Raw genomic sequence first — 20,689 nt, 5'->3', positions numbered from 1 at the left:
AATATACTGCTTATCTTGAACATTGTCAGCTCTCAAACAAGAACAGATTAATTAAGTGGCAGTTCAGACACAATAAGGTGAAAGGCCATTTCCAACCAATCAGTGACATTTTGCCAAGTTTATGCTATCTGAAGTTTTCACATAAGTACAAGTGGGGCTGGTTATTTTTTGTGTCATTTGAATTTGGAAAAATATTAAGATATGTTTAGAGATACCAAATATGAAAATGATTGAAAATATGCGGGATATATTCAAGGTGTACACTGTTAATATTTCCATAAACTGCAGTTTCTGTATGTATAAATCTGTAGCTATAGATTTGTGTGTTTATGTGTGCATATACATATCATATCTCTATGTATGCATAGGTGCATGTTTATATATACACACACACACAAATACTGAGACTTATTCAAAGCTAATATTTCTGAACATTATTTTTAGGTTCATTATTTTTCTTTATATATAATAAGATTATCTTACAAGATTTCTATATGCAGGATAGTTATTGTCAATTTACTTAATTTACAGCATAATAAAACTCAAAGTAGACTTCTTATATGATTTCACAAGAATTACACATTAGGTTCTCTCTTACCATGTGAAATAATTTGGCTTGCAAAACAATTTTTTTAACTACAGTAAATTAAAGAACAAAAACAAAAAAAGATACAAAATTATACATTTTTGAAAACATTTTAGCTATCTATTGGACATAATATAAATATTACAAAACACAAAAGGACAGCTTTAAATATTCTGGTTTACTTGCCAAATATACAGATCTACTAACAAAAACTGTCTAATTAAAACCATTTATAAAAAACCTAAACAGTTTTTTTTTTTACCAAAACAAATGAAAATAGCTGGATTTGTCTATGGTTTGATATTCTATAAGAGTGATAGAAATAAAGAACTTCCTGTTATCATCTATTCTATTACACCAATATTACTGCAAGTGCAGTTAAAGAAATATATTGTGGCATAATTCAAAATGCAAGGAAAGGTGTGAGGGCCAACAGATAAGCTATGATTCCATCTCTGTTTTTCCTGTGTAAATCTGCTCTTATCAATTATTCAGTATTTATGTTATACAAAAACTATGTCCTAAATTTTGAAATTGCTGTTTATAATTTACCAATGACAGTAGAAAAGATGAAATTGTAACCTCAATATTTGGAGTTCTTGTGTGATAATATATAGCACACATTTTCCAATCGGTTTGGGAATGAATCCACTATTTTGATACATCTGTGTCAAACAAAGGTAGGCTCTAATGCAATTTCTTACTGTTCATTTCCCTGAATCTTTTGGGATATAAAGAATCGTGCACAAATACTTAACAGTCTGATCAATAACCATTGACCGTTTTGAGGTCCTCGTACCCTAACAAGCACAGCTTGATCATGTATATTTGATCATTGAAAAAATTCAAAGCACCTTGGTATAGCAGAGCAAGCCCTTCTGTAGTATCTTTTTCATTTCTTAAAGAATATCTGCACCATAATTTAACTATATCATTGGTGGAAACTTATTGCTCATGTATCTGATGATGCACAAGGTAATTAATTACAATACTATATATGCATCCATAACATTTCTTATCAATAGCAAATATATAATACTGTCCTAACATTTTAGGAGAGGAAAGTGTGGATTTGTCTATGGATTCAATGGACCCTAGAGTGTAAGTCTAAAAAGCCCTATCGTTATAAATCTTGCATTCCGGTTAAGTGTTGGCATGCATGTTACACAGAGGTGTGTTTATTTTAGTGGAAATATTGTTATAAAATCCTTTCCCTTGCTTCTTTTAAAAAATATATGTTCACATACATATAAAATAAATTAATATGCAAGCTCAAGACTGTGTTATCCTGGATCCTGTTTAATTGTCATGTAGAGATAAAATTCTATAGAAAAATATTTTCTGTGTCTGTGAAAATTTATCTTTTCTGTGCAATTCTAATATTCACTGTTTGTAATTCAACATCCAGTATTTTTCATACAGAAATTTCAGATTATCATTAAAAAAATAACATTTGTGCTACATAGCTGCCTTTTTTACTTATAATCATAATATTCCAACTTTCTGGGCTTATTATTTTAGACAGATATCAGTTTAATTAGCTTAAGCTGTCATACTCTAATAAATACAGATGGGTTGCCTGGTTCAATAGCATGAAGGTGGTTGCAGATTTCAGAAAGTGGAGATAGTAAATGTTTTACACATGATCATGTAAACAGCAAAAGGACAAAAATAATTACCTGATAAACTTTCCATTTCTGAATTTCCCCTAAATGCTTTCTGACCGATTTTCTAAAGAAATCCATACAAATTAAGCAAGTCCTCTAAATATCTGCAGCATCTGCTGGTTCAGACACCTTCCTTTATGCAGAGTACCATTTTCATATGATAATACATGTAATATGATATAGAATGACAGAATGCATGACAGTTGCCCATAATACATAGAAAGTCACTCAAAGGACAGAAGCGACATTTGGATAATTAGCATCCATTGGGCAGTCAATCATGCGAACAGAAAAAACTGAACAAAACCCACAATGGAGTTAGAAAACAAAAGGGACCCTAGCCAGTCTCAGGATTAACTGCTCTAAAGCGATCTAAATGCTTTTGTATCTAAAGAACTGAGGCTCCCAGGGTTGCCCTGTTCCCCTCTAGATACCCAGGGAACTAATTGTGGCGATCAAAGTTAAAGCGTTCTCTCTTCTTTATAGACTGCTAAACACACAGAAAAATTATTTCTCCATTCATGTTCATTAAACTATTTTAAAGTTAAAAAATTGGTGCCATGTCCCTTTGCCAAGTGAAATGAGCTCGAGTATTGTGATTGTCCTGCTTTTATACGAATACAACAGCCCACTTAATAAGTATGCTTTTGTTTGGTTAATATTATTTTGCTCTTGCCCAGTTTGCTACCTCTTTTTTCCTGGATAACGAATGCAATTGTCATTAAAAACACTTGTGTGGGAAAGAACCTTAAACCAGGTAGGAATAATAATAATAATAGTAATAATAATAATGCCCATTAACAAAAGTAGCCAGAAAGATCTGTTAATTCCTTAGTGGGTAATTGCCACTTCTCTGAAATAAATTTTCTCACTCAACATTTGCAGCTCCAAATAATTCATTTCCCCAGGATTAGCTGGAAGCTGAGGGCAGTCCCCTCCAAACCCCATCTAACCGGGAAGAGAGAAAGAAAGAGATACAGAGACAGCCTCAGGATGTGGAAAGTCATGAAAATACCTACCCCGGAGACTGTATTCCCATAGGATCCTCCTCATACAAATTCCAACTTGCCTAATGCCCTTAATGAATGAAATAAAGAGAGATTTCGGAAAGGCCCATGCTGGTGGCTCCTTCAGGAAAGTGTGTGGTTTGAGGCATAGCTGCAGCAGTTCTGGGAGGGAATCGGCTCCGGTCCCTATCAGCCAAGCAGACAGGAATCACTGGGGCGAAATCTTCCCTTCTCACACATTTGCAATTGACTTGAAATAACATCACGACACCTTTGGATAATTGACGCCTTCTTACCTTTCGTTGTCTTTTGCAATTAATATTTGTAGATCTAGAGGTTTCTCCCAGCCAGAGATAATGGGAAGGTGAAGGGGGGGTAGTGAAGAGAATGTGTGTGTGTGTGTGAGAAACAGAGAGAGAGGGGCGATGCAGTTTTGTGCCTATGGTGGTGGTGGTGGAGGGGGGGTGTTTCTGTATGTGTGTGTGTGTTTTGGGGAGTTGTAAACCTCTAAGGTTCTGAAAGGTGACACTGAGAAAGTGAAAGATACGAAGAGCCAGGATTTCCCTCGTCTCGTTATAGGGCTTCAGCAGCAGTGACCTCCGACCCTTCAGTTCTGTGTCAGCCTCAACCCAAGCCCCCTTGCCCAGCCCGCAAGTGCCAGCTCCAAAGTGTGGAGAGAGAAAGAGGGACAGAGGAGATAGGGAGGCAGAGAGAGATTGAGATCAGAAGGGCTTTTCGCCCAGTCAAATGGGCCTCTGGTGACAAATCAATCACGGCCTGTTCAAACCAACGATGCTGCCAGTCTCCAGCTCGCCAACCTCTGCACAACCTCCCCCAGCTCTTCCTAGCTTTCCTGCATGACACTCAGCTGATGACTGGGGCTCCAGTCAGAGCAAGGCTGCTTTTTACAGGTTGATTTGGTCATTAGCATCATCTTCTACTCTCTCTGTCTCCCTTTCTCTCTGACTAAACCTTTCATCTATTTTATTTACCAAAATACTGGAAGCTGATACCAGAAGAGTGGCTGTAACACACAGAGAAATACTTGTAAATACATTTAAGTACTGCAGAATGAAAAGCATCTAGATTTGTTAGATTTTTATAGACTTTAGAAAACTCACTTTTTTCAATAGATTAGTGAATCAGAGTATTGTAATCAGAAGCAAAGACCAGAGGCCTCAGAAGTTTATCACCCACTTACACCAGTTTACATTGATACAAGTCCACTGCCTTCAGTTATTTCTGATTTGCACCAGTATAAGTAAGAGATAATGGTCCTGATTCTACTCTCAATCATTTTTTGTAGGTATTTGCTAAGAGGAATTTTTGAGCCTATTTCCATTTATGGGTCACATTCTCAGCTGGTGTAAACTGGCTTAGCTCCACTAAGTTCTCATGTTTCTCGATATTTTAATGAAAAAAGAAAGATGAAATCCCTTCTCCAAGGAATGTACAGTGTAAACAAAATAAACCACAGAGACCCAAAATGTCCTGAATGATCAGATGGTTATAGTTTGCCAGACAAACTGTATCCCAATTTTTTACCAAGATAAAATTTCTTTACAGAGACAAACAATTAAATTAGTGTCAGATTATTAATAATTAATTAATTAATAAGTTGCTTTTTGATTAGTGGCTTCCATCTGAGGATCTGAAAATACTTTATAAAACAGTTAAAATGATAAATACTCACAGAGAAAATTTAAGAGGCATAGACAAGGAAGAGCCGAGGACCCTCCTATAAGTCTTGCGGTATTATGGGTTACTCTCTAACTCTGTTTCTTTCCTCCTGACCCTTAAACACATATGAGGAGTTAAAGTAAGGCGCACATAGTACTTGCATTCAGTTTTCCTCATCCCCCCAACCCTAAATCTTCTGTTAGAATCTGAATTTTTTTCCCTTGTCTCTGGCATGTTAAGAATAGGGGAAAAGTCCCCCCTCAACCCTTCCCTGATATAGTGCCAAGACACTCTAGTTTAGAGATCTCTCATATGTGTAGTCAAGGGAATGTAATTTTTTTTAATCTATTTACATTTTGACTAGCAGAGAGCAATTGGCCAGTTTCATAGTGCAAAGAGAAAGAAGGATGATGAAGATGAGCCCAAAGGGACTGAACTCTCGTAGGGCAAGACACAGCAGCATTTTTCAAAATACTGTAACTATTCAATATACAAAAAAACAACACCCCCCCCCCTTCTTTTCCTTTTAATACTAGCGAACTCTGTGAAACTGAACTGAAGTGCATTGCAGATAGCAGTGCAGGGTGCTGAACAGCCTGTAGCTGGAGAGTGCTTCTGTCTTATCTTCAAAGCTGTCCTGTCAAATACAAGGTCTTTTTAACATCAGAGGGATAAAGTTTCTGATTCCAAAGAGTTCGTTTTGCACTTGTTTTTTCTCTAGTGGAAGTCAAAGTCCATGTGACCCCCACATTAAGCTGGCTCCAGGACTGCTGCCCTGATACCTACCCTATGATTTGGGGATGCTTGTGCACAGAAATCTTGTTTTACTCACTGTTGGTTCAATTCCCCTCACTCTGTCTCTCTCTCCCATTTTATGTGTCTTGAGACTTCTGCCATGGCAGCAAATTGCACCTTGTGAAGTTAAAGAAAAATTGTGGCTGGGGCTTGGAGAATGTTCATCTGCAGAAAATGCTGAAGTTTGAACGTGTGAGAATTGAGCTAATGAGACTTTTTTTTCTTTTGGTCTCTCAGCCTGTTTATTTCAGCCAGGCTTTAATTGCGGAGTTTCTTGACACAATAATCCTAACTCTTAAAGGTTATAATTTAAGCCTTCACTTCACTGCCTCTACTTCCTCCCACCTCATACCACACAACAAGAAATGCAGCTCATTTTAAAAACATACATTACTTTTCAGTTTTCTTATTGTCACTGAACAGGTTATATCCCTAAATTTAGTTGATTTTTAAAATGAAATTTCACTGGGTTTTTTGCTACACTTGAAGTTAACAGATCCATGCATTTTAATTAGACTGTCTCTTTTTTCATTTATTACTAATACAATCCTCTTAACTATGATTTATTTGTTAAACAAAGTGCCATAATCCGTCACTTATTCATCTTAATTTCAACAAAATTAAAGTAGTCGCTGTTATATTACACCTAATTGCACTTGCAATGAAAAGAACGGAGATGTTAATCAAAATAAATTGAAGATAAACAATAAAATCATTAAATCTTTGCTGCAGTAAGTGTAACTAATCAGTTTTGACTTGAAGCGACCGAACACAAATAATGAATCTGTCAGTGAAGATGTGCTCATTAAATACAGCCTCGTCCGCCAGGGTCCTGCAGGCAGCCTGTAACACACAGCCCCATGCGACCCTCCAGTGCCTTTCTGCTATTAGGAAAGGGAGTGGGGAGATAGGAGGACAAGGAAATTACATACCATTTCCAGAATTAAAATACAGCTATATACTGCAAGTTAGCTTAGTGGAGATGCAAATACCATAGGTATAGAGTATGCCCTGTGTTTCCCTGCACCAGAGGATGCAGTGAGAGTCACAGTGTTTTATTCGGGAACTGGATAAAGGTTAGAAAAAGAAAGAGAGACCAAGAAGAAGGGTAAAAGGAGGACAGAGACATGATGAACGTTGCTTATTAATTCCTTGGAAATGTTAGAAAAATAAACATTTCATTGCAGAGTGGGTTTTGGTTTTGTTTGTTAAATTGTATATGGTGCTAGCAAAAGATACTACTTGGCGTTCTTTGCTTATCCACAGAGCATGTCCAGCACAGGCAGCAGTAATGTAAGACTCCCACAAACTGACTAACATGCACCAACTCTGACCTGGAGGGACCACCAGGAGGGTTGAGATAGCAACTCTAAGTATTTCTGAGCACACCTGCAAGGTGGAGCCCTCTCCCACTCAGCAGTATGGTGAGCTGCACTGAGGTATTTGTCACTTTCCACCTCAGCTTCTAAATAATTTCCTCTTTTACTTCAATCTTTCCTAACATGAATATTTCACTGGTGAGCATGAGCAGAATATGAATTTGTGTGGGCTAGGAGCCTTTTTTTCTATAAAGATTTTAGAGCTGTCCCCTCACCTTAGATGAGACAAGAACCAGATGGGGCCCACTGCATTATTATTCTTTTAAAATAAACAGAATTGTCAACTCCTAAACTCCAGGTAATCTGCTTTTATTTTTATATGATCCCTTTCTCCCTTATGCCACTGATTTCACTTACTCACAAATGTCATTATTTGCCTCTGATGATTTTCTGAGCTATATAATTCAATCTAAAGTTCTAATTAGCCCAGGGATGTCTGCCTTAGACCTGAAGTCATATAATAACCAGTCAATACTTTAAGATGCTAGTGCTTCCTACTGAATTTTAAAGAGCATTCAGTCCAAAGGACACAGCAATCATTTAACAGCAGTGAAGCTCTGTCTTAGGTAAATTAGAGAATTAAGCATCTTTTCCAGTGTTATTTTCTGTTATCTAGGTAGAAGAAGCTGACGTAATTACCTGTGGACAAGTGGTTAACTTCAACTCATCTTTCTCCTTTCCTTATATAGGTGCTTAGAGGAAGGTCTGAAAATTAGCTGGGTGACACAGAAGTGAGAATGTCCCTGGGTCTCCAAATCCAGGGGTCACAGGACTGGGAGCTGGCCAGGATTGTGGGCAAGTTTCCTGTTATTCTCTTTTGTTTATGTTAACTTGATTTGATTTCTGATTATAAACCTCCCCTGGGGAAATCTCTTCCTGATGGCACAAGTGTTTAGTTTCTGTTGAGTTATTCTAGTAGCTTACAGCGTCTGACTGGGGCTACTAGATTGTTCAAAGCACTAGTATAGCACTATTCACCCTAGGTTTGCTAGTTCAAATCCAAGCCAGGTTGGTAATAATAATAATTAATAACACCTAGCTGTTATATCAGACTTTTCATTTGTAGAACTCAAAGAACTTTACAGAACAAAGGAGGTCTGTATCATTATCTCCATTTCACAGATGGGGAAACAGAGACACAACAAGGGGAAGTGACTTGCCCAAGGCCACCCACCAGGCCAATATCAAAGCTAGAAACAGAATTTCAGTGATGGTCAGACGTTTTTAACCATGTGAGAGACCTGTTCATGCTGTCCTTACTTAGTCAAAAACTCCTGTTGGCTTTAGTAGGACTCTAGCCTGAATAAGGACTGTAGACTGGGCCTGATAGTTGTACAGTGGCCTGTGTAAATTTAATTTAGGATCTCATTTCAGTCCTTTTGAATAAGTGTCAACAGCACAAAAAAGCCACCAACACAAGTGGTAATAATTTGGACCCCTTGTTGGGAGCCTTAGCAAAGAGGCTCAGGATTGGTCCGTTCAGGTCAGGGCTGAAGCACATCAGTTAGTGTGGAGGAAGGTTACATTGTTGCTACCTTTGCTTTACCTCTTCAGTAGATAGAAGACTTCAATATTCAGGCTTGTCAATACAACAGCTTTTACCTGCTCTATATTTTAACCAATATTTTGTTTCCTGTTTAAAAAAATATTAAAATGTAAATGTTATTGAAACAAAAATCCATTCTGAAAAAATAAGTAAAGAGGAACTCAAGAAAGTAAAATTATCCTACTGGAGGCCTGAAAATAAATAAATAAATAAATAAATAAATACAACTATTATTATTATTATTATTATTACCATTGTAGCACTTAGGAGCCCCAGTCATGGTTCAGTACCTCCTCCACATTGGGCTGTGTTCCACATAGAACAAAAAGATGGTCCTTATCCTAAAGAGCTTATAATCTAAGTATAAAACAAGAGGCAACAGATGGATACAGATAGCTAGATGGGGGAGTACAAGCTTTATGGATGTTTATGGGGAGCTCCTCCAAAGCATGAGAGGCAGTACAGGAGAAAGCACAAAGATGATTTTTTGAAAATGTAACAAGTAGGCAATGGAGGCTGGCATCACTGGAGGTGGGAATTGATATCTTGATAGTGAATAAGAGATGACAGGTAGGGTGGGGATAGGCAGTGATGGGCCTTGAAAGTGGAGACATGTAGCTTATGACATGTGGGTGGTAAGACAAAGGCAACTGAGAGACTAAGGGAGTTATCCAGCTGAGTTTGCCAGTGGAGAAAGACAGGGAGGTAATTTTGTTTTTTTCCCTCTTAACTTGCAGTCACTCTGCAAGGAAGATGAGGAAAATGGCATGTCAGCAACACAACTCGTAGTTCTTTCTCAGCCTGCACCTGTTGGGGCCCCACCAGACAGGCATTCTGACCTTGGAGACTTCTACCCAGACCCTGATCTTGAATTGCTGGGAATACAGTCTGCATGTCCTTGTCAAAGAAAGCTAGGCAGGGGGAACCACTTGGTGTGAGAGGTGTCTTCCGGTGGAGTCCCTCAGGAAGCAGGCAATAGAGCTGCAAGAGGAGATGGTTGGACTGCCTAGCATTTGGGAACATGAGACCTTCATTAACAAGATGCCTTGGATGGAGGATGCTAGCCAACTACAGATGACTACAGCAGCACCAGAAGAGGAAGGAGAACTGGCAGCTCCACAGGGAGGAGACTGGCTAATGGGCATGTTGGGCAGTAGACAGTGCTCCATCCCCCATACAGGTTCCCAGTCCATCAAGGTCAAGAAGTGGTATGCCATACTGGCAACAGGAGGAGAGGAGCAGACACCAATGTCTGAGGAGGAGGATCCACCTGCCCATAGGTCTTGGAGAATCATGGCCACCACACCCAAGAGGAGTAGGCATAGGGTCTGAGTGGTCAGAGATTCCCTTCTGAAGGGGACAGAGGCATCCATCTGCCATCCTAACATGATATCCCAAAAAGTGTGCTGCCTGCCTAGAGACTGCAAATAAGATATTATCTAAAGGTTTACAAAGCTCATCTGTTTCATATGACCACTACGCCATTCTGGTCATTCCGATGGGCACTTATGATACCGCCACATATGACCTTGAGCAGATCAGCAATGACTACAGAGCTTTGGGAGTGAAGGTGAGGGAGTCAGGGATGCAGGTGATGTTTTCATCCATTCTCCTGGTTGAGGGTAAGGGCCCAGGCAGGGACACATGCATCCTGAGATGAATGCATGGCTGTGTAGATGGAGTCGAAAAAAGAGCTTTGGCTTCCTCGACCATGGGACACTCTTCTGGGAAGGCCTGTGGGGAAGAGATGGTGTCCACCTGCCCAAGAAGGGGAAGAACATCTTCATACACTGACATGACAAACTAGTGAGGAGGGTTTTAAACTAGCTTCAAAGGGGGCAAGTGACAAAAGCCCACGAGTAAGTATAAAAAAAGTCAACCTTAACAGAGGGCTAGATGTTTGGGGGAAATGGAAAATTACAGTAGGGTCATAGGAGCATCAAGAAGGAAAACAGTGGGGGAATCTGCTTAGCATCTTAGATGTCTGTACACAAATGCAAGGAGTATGGGGAATAAACAGGAAGAACTGGAAGTATTAGTATATAAGTTAAATTATTACTTAATTGCCATCACAGAGACTTGGTGGGATAAATCTCATGCCTGGAACATTGGGATAGAGAGGTATAGCTGTTGAGAAAGAACTGGAGGGGAAAAAAGGGAGGAGTTGTTGCATTATACATCAAGAATATATACAGTTGTTCTGAGTTCAGGAAAGTGGTGAAAGGCAGACCAGTTGAAAGTCTCTGGGTGAAGACAGAAGGGGAAAAACAGAGGTGACGTCATGATAGGGGGTCTACTATAGACTACAAAATTAGGAAAAGGAGGTGTATTTGTATTACCGAACAAATAACAGAAATGTCCACAACAAGACACAGGCATCCTCTAACCAGCACATAGCAATATTACAGGACCATAGGAAATGGAAAACTGGATCAGACCAGTGTTTAAGCTAGTTCAGTATCTTTTCTTGAAAAGGGGGTGAGCAACAGCTGCTTCTGAGGAAGGTACAAGAATTCTCAGGATGGACAATTATGGAATAACCTACCCATAGAGGAAGTTTCTTCCGAGCCCCTGTCAGTTAGTGATTAGCATATGCACTGAAGAATGTACATCCCTTATATTTTTAATCCAAATTAATATAACTGGAGATGTTCTTACTATGCATATAAATGTCCAATCTTTCTTGAACCTTGTTCTTGGCTTCAATTTATTTTATGGCAGTAAATTCCTTGGATTATTTATAAATTGTGTAAAAAAGTAGTTATTTTTAACAAATTTAAATGTGTTGCCTTTCATTTATATTGGATGTCCAATGTCCTTGCAGTATGAGGAGTGACTGATTAATCTTAGCTGTATCATTATTAGTTTACATACTTCTATGGTGTCCATTTTTATGTGTCTTCTCTTTAAATTAGTTATAATCTTTTCAGTCACTCTCATATGGAATTCTTTCCATGTCTCTAACAGTTTTAAATGCTTGTCTCTGGAATATCTGATAGAATATATCTGCTATTTTTTTTGATGTGGTGACCAGAACTGAATACAATATTCAAGAGGAGGGCATACCATCATCTTATAAAATATCATTATCATATTTTCAGTATTATTTTCAACCTTATGTATACATACTACCATTAGTTATGCTTCTTTTACCACTACTGCACACTGAGCAGAGATGTTCATTGAGTGACCCATGGATGTTTTTCATGGGTTTCTGTAGAGAATTTAGAAGCCCACAAATGTGTATGAGCAGTTCAAATTATCCCGTCTATGTATATTACTTTGCATTTGTCAATACTGAATGTCATCTGTCAATTTGCTGCTCATTCATCTAGCTTTATTAGTTCTCTCTGAAGTTCTTTACATCTTCTCGTCTTGATTATCCCAAATAATTTTGTCATCTGTAGTGTAGATTTTTGTCATGTTAGTGTTTATCCTCTTTTCCTGATCATTAATAAATTTATTAAACAACATCAGTGCATCTTGGGATTCCCTGCTATTAAAATATTGCCATGTTGAAAATTTACCATTTATTCCTACTATTTATTTTCTATTTTTTAATTAGAAATTAAATTAAATTAAAAAAATAAAACAGATCTATATTTGGTCAAAAATTGGGGAAATAAGGAAAATGGTGTCAAAATATCCTGGTTATTTCTTTAATTTTGAAATTCAAAATTTTGTTGAAATTTTCAATTTTGAAAAATTTTGAGCAGATCTATTTCTGCTCCATGAGAGTACTTTATCTCTCAACCCATAATTACTCAGGTTCTATAATAGCCTCTTTCTTTCAAAGGATTTGTAAATGGGTTTTTGAAAATCCACATAAGTTATGTCAATCAGTTTTCCTTTACCTATGATTTAGTTGACAGCTTCAGAATAGTCTAGAAAACTGGAGAAGGATGTTATTCCTTCACAGAGGTTGTGCTAAGTAATTCCTCTTTTGTCATATTCATCTACATGTTTTGTAACTCTAGCTTAAATTATTTCTTATTATTGAAATAATGCTCACTATTCTGAAATTACTAGGATTACCCCAACTGGCTATTTAAAATATAAAAACCCTCCAGTCCTCGGGTATAGTTGCTCATTTTAATGAGATTACTTATTTTTATTAGTTGTCCAGCCACTTCATTCTTAAGTCCCTTCAGACCTCAGGGATATACCCTCTGGTCCTGGTGATCTGTTTTTCTTTTAATTTGCAAATGTGTTCCAGCACTTCCTCTTTGGATGCCCTACTCTAACAAAGCCTCATATTTATTACCTGAGAAGAAGAGGTATGGGATAGGTATCTTCTCAAAATTATGTGTATACAAGACTGATGCAAAGAAATGATTTACTTTCCTTGCAGTGCCTCTTTATCCTCTTTATCTTTCCCCATTATTCCCAAGTAGCCCAGTGGACCTACCGATTTTTGTGCTGGCTTCTTAATACTTAAAGGATTTCTTGTTTATTTTTACGTCTTTGGTTATTTGCTCCTCTAATCCCCCTTTATCCTCCTAATTTCCATTTTACTTACTGTAGTTTATGTCCCTTTTATGGCTTCACTTGGGCTGGATTTCTACATTCTGAAGTATATCTGTTTGGTTCCTCTAGCCCCTTTACCTTGCCATTGAACCATACTGTTTATTTCTTGCCTTTCTGCTTCCTTTTTTGTTTAGGGTTATACATGCCTTCTGTTACTCTGTTATGGTTCCTTAAGTAGCCTCCATGCTGAGCACAAGGATTTTAATTTCCTCACTTTTGACTTTAGGGTCTTTTTAACTAGCTTCCTCATTTTTGGTACAATCCTTCCCCCAAGGATGTTTAACTTAATTATATTGTGGTCACTATTACTTAGTGGTTCAACTTTAGTTATTTCATAAACTAACTCCCGTGCATTATTTAGGACCAAGTCAAGAAAAGCCTCCCCAATGTGGGCACTAGAATTAGTTGTTCCAAAAACCAATCAATTAAGATGCTAAGAAATTGCTTTTTAAAAATGTCCTGATGCATATTTAACCAACAAACAGTTCAGGATAAAAAAATGGAAAAACACCATATCCCAGTGAAACTAAATAGGAAATGTAGGGAAATGAATACTCTTATCCACAGTGAATTATAGCCAGAATACCAGACCCAACACCCCAATTCATGTGTGAAATGCCATATAATCTTCATTAGCCACAAGTTCCTAAGACATAAGCCAATTAATGATGGCATGGGTGAGAGACAGCTGGGGATATAACTGACACTTTCTTTATTCATAAAATGCAAATGTGTATGCATATATATAGAGAATTATAGAAATGTAAGGCTGGAAGGCACCTGAAGAAGTCATCTCCATCCCCTAGCACTGAGGCAGGACCAAGTAAACCTAGACCATCCCTGACAGGTGTTTGTCTAACATGTTCTTAAAAACCTCCAGTGATGAGGATTCCACAAGCTCCCTTGGAAGCATATTCCAGAGCTTAACTACCTTTACAGTTAAAAAGTTTTTCCTAATATCTAACTTAAATATCCCTTGCTGCACATTAAGCCTTACTTCTTGTCCTACATGAGACATGGAGAAAAACTGATCACTGTCCTCTTTATCACAGCCCTTAGTATATTTGAAGACTGTTATCAGGTCCCCCCTCAGTTTTCTTTTCTCAAGATAAATTATGCTCTGGTTTTTTAACCTCTTCTCACAGGTGAGGTTTTCTAAATCTTTTTTCCATTTTTGTTGCTCTCCTCTGGACTCTCTTCAATTTGTGCACATCCTTCCTAAAGTGTGGTTCCCAGAATTGGACACAAATAACAAATTCTAATAACTGGCAGCAGGCAGACAATCCCTAGATTGACCAGCAACCACCACTGTGGTTTAAATGACCCCATAAATTTCATTCCTACCCAGGAATTTGGATATGAGGTATTTCTTCTACGAATCTTCATTCAGGTGAAGGCAAAGGGTAAATAGATGTGGATAGATTTTGAACTCAGTTACACGAGTGCAAATCTGGGGTAGGGGAATTCTGTTGATGTCATCTAAGCTCAGCAAGAGGACTCTGTGATCCATCACTTCCACTCATATGTGTATGCTCAGCACAGTTGCCGGTTCAGTCTGGTAAAGTGGTGTAGTCGCCAGTAATATGGGCTAGATTGGGGTCTCACAAGAAATTTTTTAGTGGCCTCAGAGTGCGACCACCAACTCTTGCTGGTGGCTGCTCTGACAATTTTTCCTTAATACTTAATTAACTTTAGTAAAAACAAATAAATATGTACATATACATGTCCAAATCATTGTAATTTATTTATGTAGATTTTTATTGCAGATTAAGTAATAAAAATAATGTACAGTTGTCACTATTCTTTACTGGACCTAAGCAGCATAGAAACAACTAATGTGTTTGCAAGTTCTTCTTTTTTTGTTGTTATTTCTTTTGCTTTTTTGGTTGGTTTTTTTTTTTTAGACTTGCTAGCTAGTACGTCTGTTTCTATGAAAAGTGATATTTGTATGTTTGTTAACACCGTTTTTTCCGCCCAATCACCCCCAGGAGGGTGTGGCCGCATGAAAAGCCTTTGGTGGTCACATGCGGCTATGATGACCGCATTTGAGAAACACAATGTCATGAGCCAAGAGTGACAAGGCAGGTGACATAATATCTTTTATTAGACCAACTTCTGTTTCCAGTCTTTAAAATTTCTAGTCATTTTTAATTAAGAATAGTTAATCAAATAAACTCTTGAATTAAAGCATGATATAGTCCAGTTTTGCTATGAGCATCTGATATTTCCCATTGCAATAATGATCAGTTTACATCTCAAAAACAATATCTGACATCTTCCTAATAACCATTTCAGAATAATAATGTATGACAACATCTTGTCTGATGACATTTTAATAAGAAGTGCATTATCAATAATGATCATGTCACCTTGTGCTATGGCAGAAAAGATAAATAAATGCCTCTTTAGAAGAACAGAGACACTTTCATTACCCATAGTCTTTTGAGTTACAGTGATTGTTGCTGTTACATTTTAAGTCTTGCTCCAAAAATGTTTTGCTGTTGTGTAAACAAGTTGTTGGAGTAATTATTATTGAAAATTCAAGATGGAAAAACTTGCAGCAGAATTGGGATTCCACCAACTCAATGAGATAGAAAAAAAATAAAAAAATCACAGGACCAACAATTAATTAATGCCAAGATTCTTATTTATTTTTATTTCTGGCATTAAATAAATAGCAACAAAATATAAAAACATATATTTATTTTATACTCATTGTCAAACTACATCTCTACCTCGATATAATGCGACCCGATATAACACGAATTCGGATATAACGCAGTAAAGCAGAGCTCCGGGGGGGTGGGGCTGCGCTCTCCGGTGGATCAAAGCAAGTTCGATATAACACAGTTTCATCTATAACGTGGTAAGATTTTTTGGCTCCCGAGGACAGCGTTATATTGAGGTAGAGGTGTATATATACTGCGTACTTTATGAAATCCTGTTTCCAACTATCTCTATTCTAATCTAATCTAATCTAATCAAGGTATCTGAGAGTAACCACTGGGATAAGATTAGGCTGGAATAGGGTACTGCAATAATGGCTGGAGATAGATGTAGAGTATGGTACAGTCAGTCCATTAACCTACAGGGATTGCAGCAGCTGTCTTGACCCTCCTCCTGTTCTATGTCTCTTGGAGTCGCTGAACCTACAACATTGGTCTCATTTCTTTCTTCATACCACTAGGGCTATCACAGCTGTGAATAACTATTTCCCGGGGTCCCACATCATCATACTGAGCCTCTTGTTGTCTGGTTGGAATCACAGCACTATCAATTTTGCTTCAGATGTTTGACTTGTAGGACAACATTAATGGTACAAGACATCCAGCACCCTTAAACTCCTTCAGTGCCAGCTGGGTAGACAAGAGCCTCTCAGGCCTATTAGTTTAGTGTTGGTGGGTGAAATAGTATCCAGAATGGCTTCAGGGCAGGGAGCAGGCAACACAGGGAATTTGGCTATGAGGGCAGACCCATTATGGGAAGCTGTGGCAAGCACACCCACATTGAGTTTGATGAGAGAGAAGCCAGTGGCAGAGGAAGGTTGATCTTATACAATGCTGTATAGATTCTTAACCCACTATTAATTTTAAGGTTGGTCAGGAGAAAATCTGGAGATGAAAATATGGAGGGGACACCTTCAGCTTGTATACAGGTATGAAGTCTCATGGTAAAGTCCTGCCAATTGTGTTTGAGTCTATATTGCAGGCAGAACAGGCCAAGCTGATTTAATTCATCTTGTGTTGTATAAGAAAAAGATGCAGGGCCACATATTGTCTTTGGTTTGGATAGTGATCAGAAGCAATATATACTCCTTACATAGGTCACATAATGGATGAAGATAGGGGATGTAGGACCTACTTCAGTGTTATAGGTTAGGGGGGGAAATGAACTGTCTGAGGTGTTCTTTGAAATGAGAGGGGCATCATATGGAAAGAGAGGGAACCTGATAGCAGTTGGCCTGCTGCAAGGATTTTCCTTTTAGAGAGCTCAGAAGTTGTTGAGCTCCAGTGCCAGAGGGAAGAACCGTCCTGAGCTACTGAAAGAAAGAGATGTTGATGGAGTGAGCAGCTAAAGCAGTCTGGCACTTTTGAAGATCTAGACAAAACATTCCTTAGAGCGGGATTTGATGGGCATGACAAACCCCACCATGGCTTTTGGCCACAGTGCAGGTTAGGTGGTATGCAATAATAATAAGCAGGGATACAACACATCTTAACGCTTTATTGACATACATCTAGTATATTACTAGATGCCTCCGTCCCTCTTCACAATGAGAAAAACACTTTCTCAGTCCTGAGCTCTCTCCTGAGGTGATCTAGAGTACAGGCATGAAGACTCTACTCATCATGTTTGTCTGGTCCCAGCAATCTGACATTCCCAAAGAAGCTAACAAATGTGTTTTCAGACAGATTTCTGAGTTTGTTCAAGGAGAGAGGAGATAAGGAGTCTCAGTCTCTCTTATTCTAATATGTCAGACTGATATTTTGAAGAAAATGGATATCATTCCTCTCTGAGCAGCGTAAGGGCAGGATTATATACATCCTATGCTGCCAATTTGTGCTGATAAATTAAAAACACTGAGTATCTGAAGTCCTTAATTTAGATTTTGGTGCAGAATTCTTAGGACCTGGTACATCACTCTGTTACCAGGATTTCAATGGAGTTGCACTGGTGTAAGACTCAAGTAGTAGAGTGGTGAATTAGGTTCTTCATTCAGACATCTTAAACATATTAACAAGTTCTTAATAAAAATATATTGAAATAGATTAAAATTTACTTTTAAAGCAGCACTAGTAAAATTTAGTAATAGGTTTATGCTGCAAATTCTCACCAAGTGTTTATCTGGGGAAGTGAATGGGAGGAGAGCACTGTTCGGAGATTTGACTGAAGCCTTTAAAATTGGGTTTTGCATTGCTTCTGCTTTATGTTGAGTAACTTAGTCATTTCACATATAATTAATGTGTTTTAACTTTATGCACTTAAAGATATTTGATATGTGTATTTTAAAAATCTAATTAATAAATAGATATGTTAGTGTGATTAGGCCACCTCAAGGGGGATTTTCTCTCCAAGGGGCAGCCTTCTTAGATGGAGTTTTTCCTATATTGTGGTGTATAGGACATTGCTTGTTAGCCCTACACCACATGGTGGTGCTGTTGATTCCAGATTGCTCCCAGGCCCAATGATTCCTGCCATGAATAGGTTCCGACCCACCTGAGAAGCCATGCATGTGCTTGTGCTGCCTGTATAATGAGAACAAAGCCCCTGGGTTGTGACTAACTGGAAGCAATTGCAGAAGGAGTGCATGTGCAAGTTCCACCCAACTTCTTCTGGAGTCAGTAATGTTGTTTTTTTTATTTATATTTTTTAAAAAAATTGAATCATATATTTAAAGTAACATTTAATAAGTGCAGTTTTATTTGAGTTCTCCTCACCTCCCATATACTACTGTTAAGTCACTTTCAGCACGATGCTGTAGACTGAAATACTCAATAGAATAAAAATAATATAGCACCCTCCAAAATATAAATCAGTTAAGTAGGTACTTAATTGAAATAGGATGGGCCTTAATGTCTGATTTTAACTTGTTTGAGACATGCATGCACACACAGTAGAACAAAGAGGAATCAATTTCAAATTCTCAGCTTTATTACAGAATCCATGAACAGTAACGGGAGCAGGACATTTCAATTCCCACACATCAGCATTTCTGACACTTCACATTTGCATATTCTGTAGTTTCACAGTCTTGCTTAGTAGGTGTAGGACTGTTTCTTTTACTCAGTCCTGCCTGCAATGTATACGCACGTTTTGAGGAGGACTTCTTGCCTGACAACCTAATGACCACCAAAGTCACTCTTTAGCCAGATTTAAGGTTGACATACTCAGTTGTAGATGGAAGCAGGAGTTTGGGCCCACCATGGCTATTTATGCATTCCAATGCAATGTGAAGAGTCCAAAAGGACACCAAGACTGCAGACTGAGTTATCACATGATCTCTCATGATAGTAGGGGATATCACATAAGAGGAAGGATCTTCAGAGTACTTACCACTTCCCTGTTCTCCCCAGGCTTAGCTCAGTCTTACCTGGGTTCAGTTTTAGCCAGCTGTTCATCCAGATTCTGTTTTCAGGTAGGCATTGTGATAAGTGGGAGATGGTACTGCTGTCTATGTTTGATGTAAAAGATGTAGAAGTGGTCAAGATCTGCATAGTGCAGACACTTCAACCTGTATTGTCTCACCAGCTCTCCCAACAGGATTGTATAGCTATTGAATGATACAGGGGAGAGGACTGTGCATTGTAGGACTGCACCGATGAGGGTCTGGGACTGCAGGAACAGTTTGAGATTCACCTTCTAGATTTGTTATAGAAGGAAGACCACAAACCATTTCAGTGTATTTGTGTTAATCCAACAGCCTTTTGGATATGGAACAAGAGCATTTGGTGACCTGCAATATCAAATGCCACAGAAAGATCCAGTAGGGTAAACATGGATGTGCTTCCCATGTTTATGAACAGGAGAAGGTAATCCAGAAGAGCAATAAATGCTGTTTATTTGTTATGGTCTGGCTTGAATTATTCTCCAACTCATTCTTCAGCCTATTAAAAAAGGGTCCTTATGCTTCTCTTCTTGCTGCACAAAAATACTGAAATGCAATACCACATAGACCTTGTGGTATAAGTAGATATAAAACTGTGCTGCCATTGTTTTCCATGTATTGTACCTCTAAATTTCAAAGACTTCTGACTGTGAGGGAAGACATAGCAGCCATTTTATTCCCCGAGTCATTGCAGGCTGTTACTGACAAAACACACATATTGTGCTCTTTCATTAAAACTTTATTTTTGTTCTTATTGTTGTGTTTTCCTTAATCTAAAATAAAAGCCACTTTAGTCTGAAAGTACATGGTTGCCCTTTGTGTAAGGAAAACATATAAATCATCCATATGTAGAGTCCTACCAAATTCACAGTCCAGTTTGGTCAATTTCACAGTCATAAGATTTTTAAAATAGTAAACTTCATGATTTCAGCTATTTAAATCTGAAATTTCACGGTGTTGTAAATGTAGGGGTCCTGACACATAAAGGAGTTGTGGGGGACGAGTCGCAAGATTATTGTCAGGGGGTTGCAGTACTGCTACCATTATCTCTGCGCTGCCGCTGACGGCGGTGCTGCCTTCAGAGCTGAACAGCTAGAAAGTGGTGGCTGCTGGCCAGGAACTCAGCTTTGATGGCAGAGTCACCGCCAGCTCAGCGCAGGAGTAAGGATGGCATGGTATGGTATTGCCACCCTTACTTCTGCACTGCTGCCTGCAAAGCTGGGCTCTCAGTCAGCAGCAGCCGCTCTCCAGCCGCCCAGCTCTGAAAGCAGTGCAGTAATAATGATGGCAATACCATGACCCTCCCCTAAAATAACCTTGTGACCCCCCTGCAACTCTCTTTTGGGTCACGACCCCCAGTTTGAGAAACGCTGGTCTCCCCTGTGAAATCTGTATA

General features: G+C 38.4%; 1 protein-coding gene across 3 annotated transcripts in view; it reads right to left on the bottom strand.

Annotated features, from left to right (window-relative positions):
* LHX2 (LIM homeobox 2) overlaps nucleotides 1-20,689 on the bottom strand; it is a 70,401-nt gene that overhangs the window by 31,444 nt on the left and 18,268 nt on the right. Inside the window, exon 1 of one of the 3 annotated variants that reach the window (XM_039506915.1) lies at nucleotides 3,273-3,287. The exons of the other annotated variants lie outside the window; for them this stretch is intronic. The gene's annotated coding sequence lies outside the window, so the exon portion shown is untranslated. Of the gene's footprint in view, nucleotides 1-3,272; nucleotides 3,288-20,689 lie in introns of those variants that run through there. 3 annotated transcript variants of the gene reach the window in all.

The sequence above is a fragment of the Mauremys reevesii genome, linkage group 19 (genome assembly GCF_016161935.1).
Source record: "Mauremys reevesii isolate NIE-2019 linkage group 19, ASM1616193v1, whole genome shotgun sequence".
Taxonomy (NCBI): Eukaryota; Metazoa; Chordata; order Testudines; family Geoemydidae; genus Mauremys; species Mauremys reevesii.
Note: the sequence above shows the minus strand (reverse complement) of the source record. Positions and strands in the feature narration are given on the sequence as shown.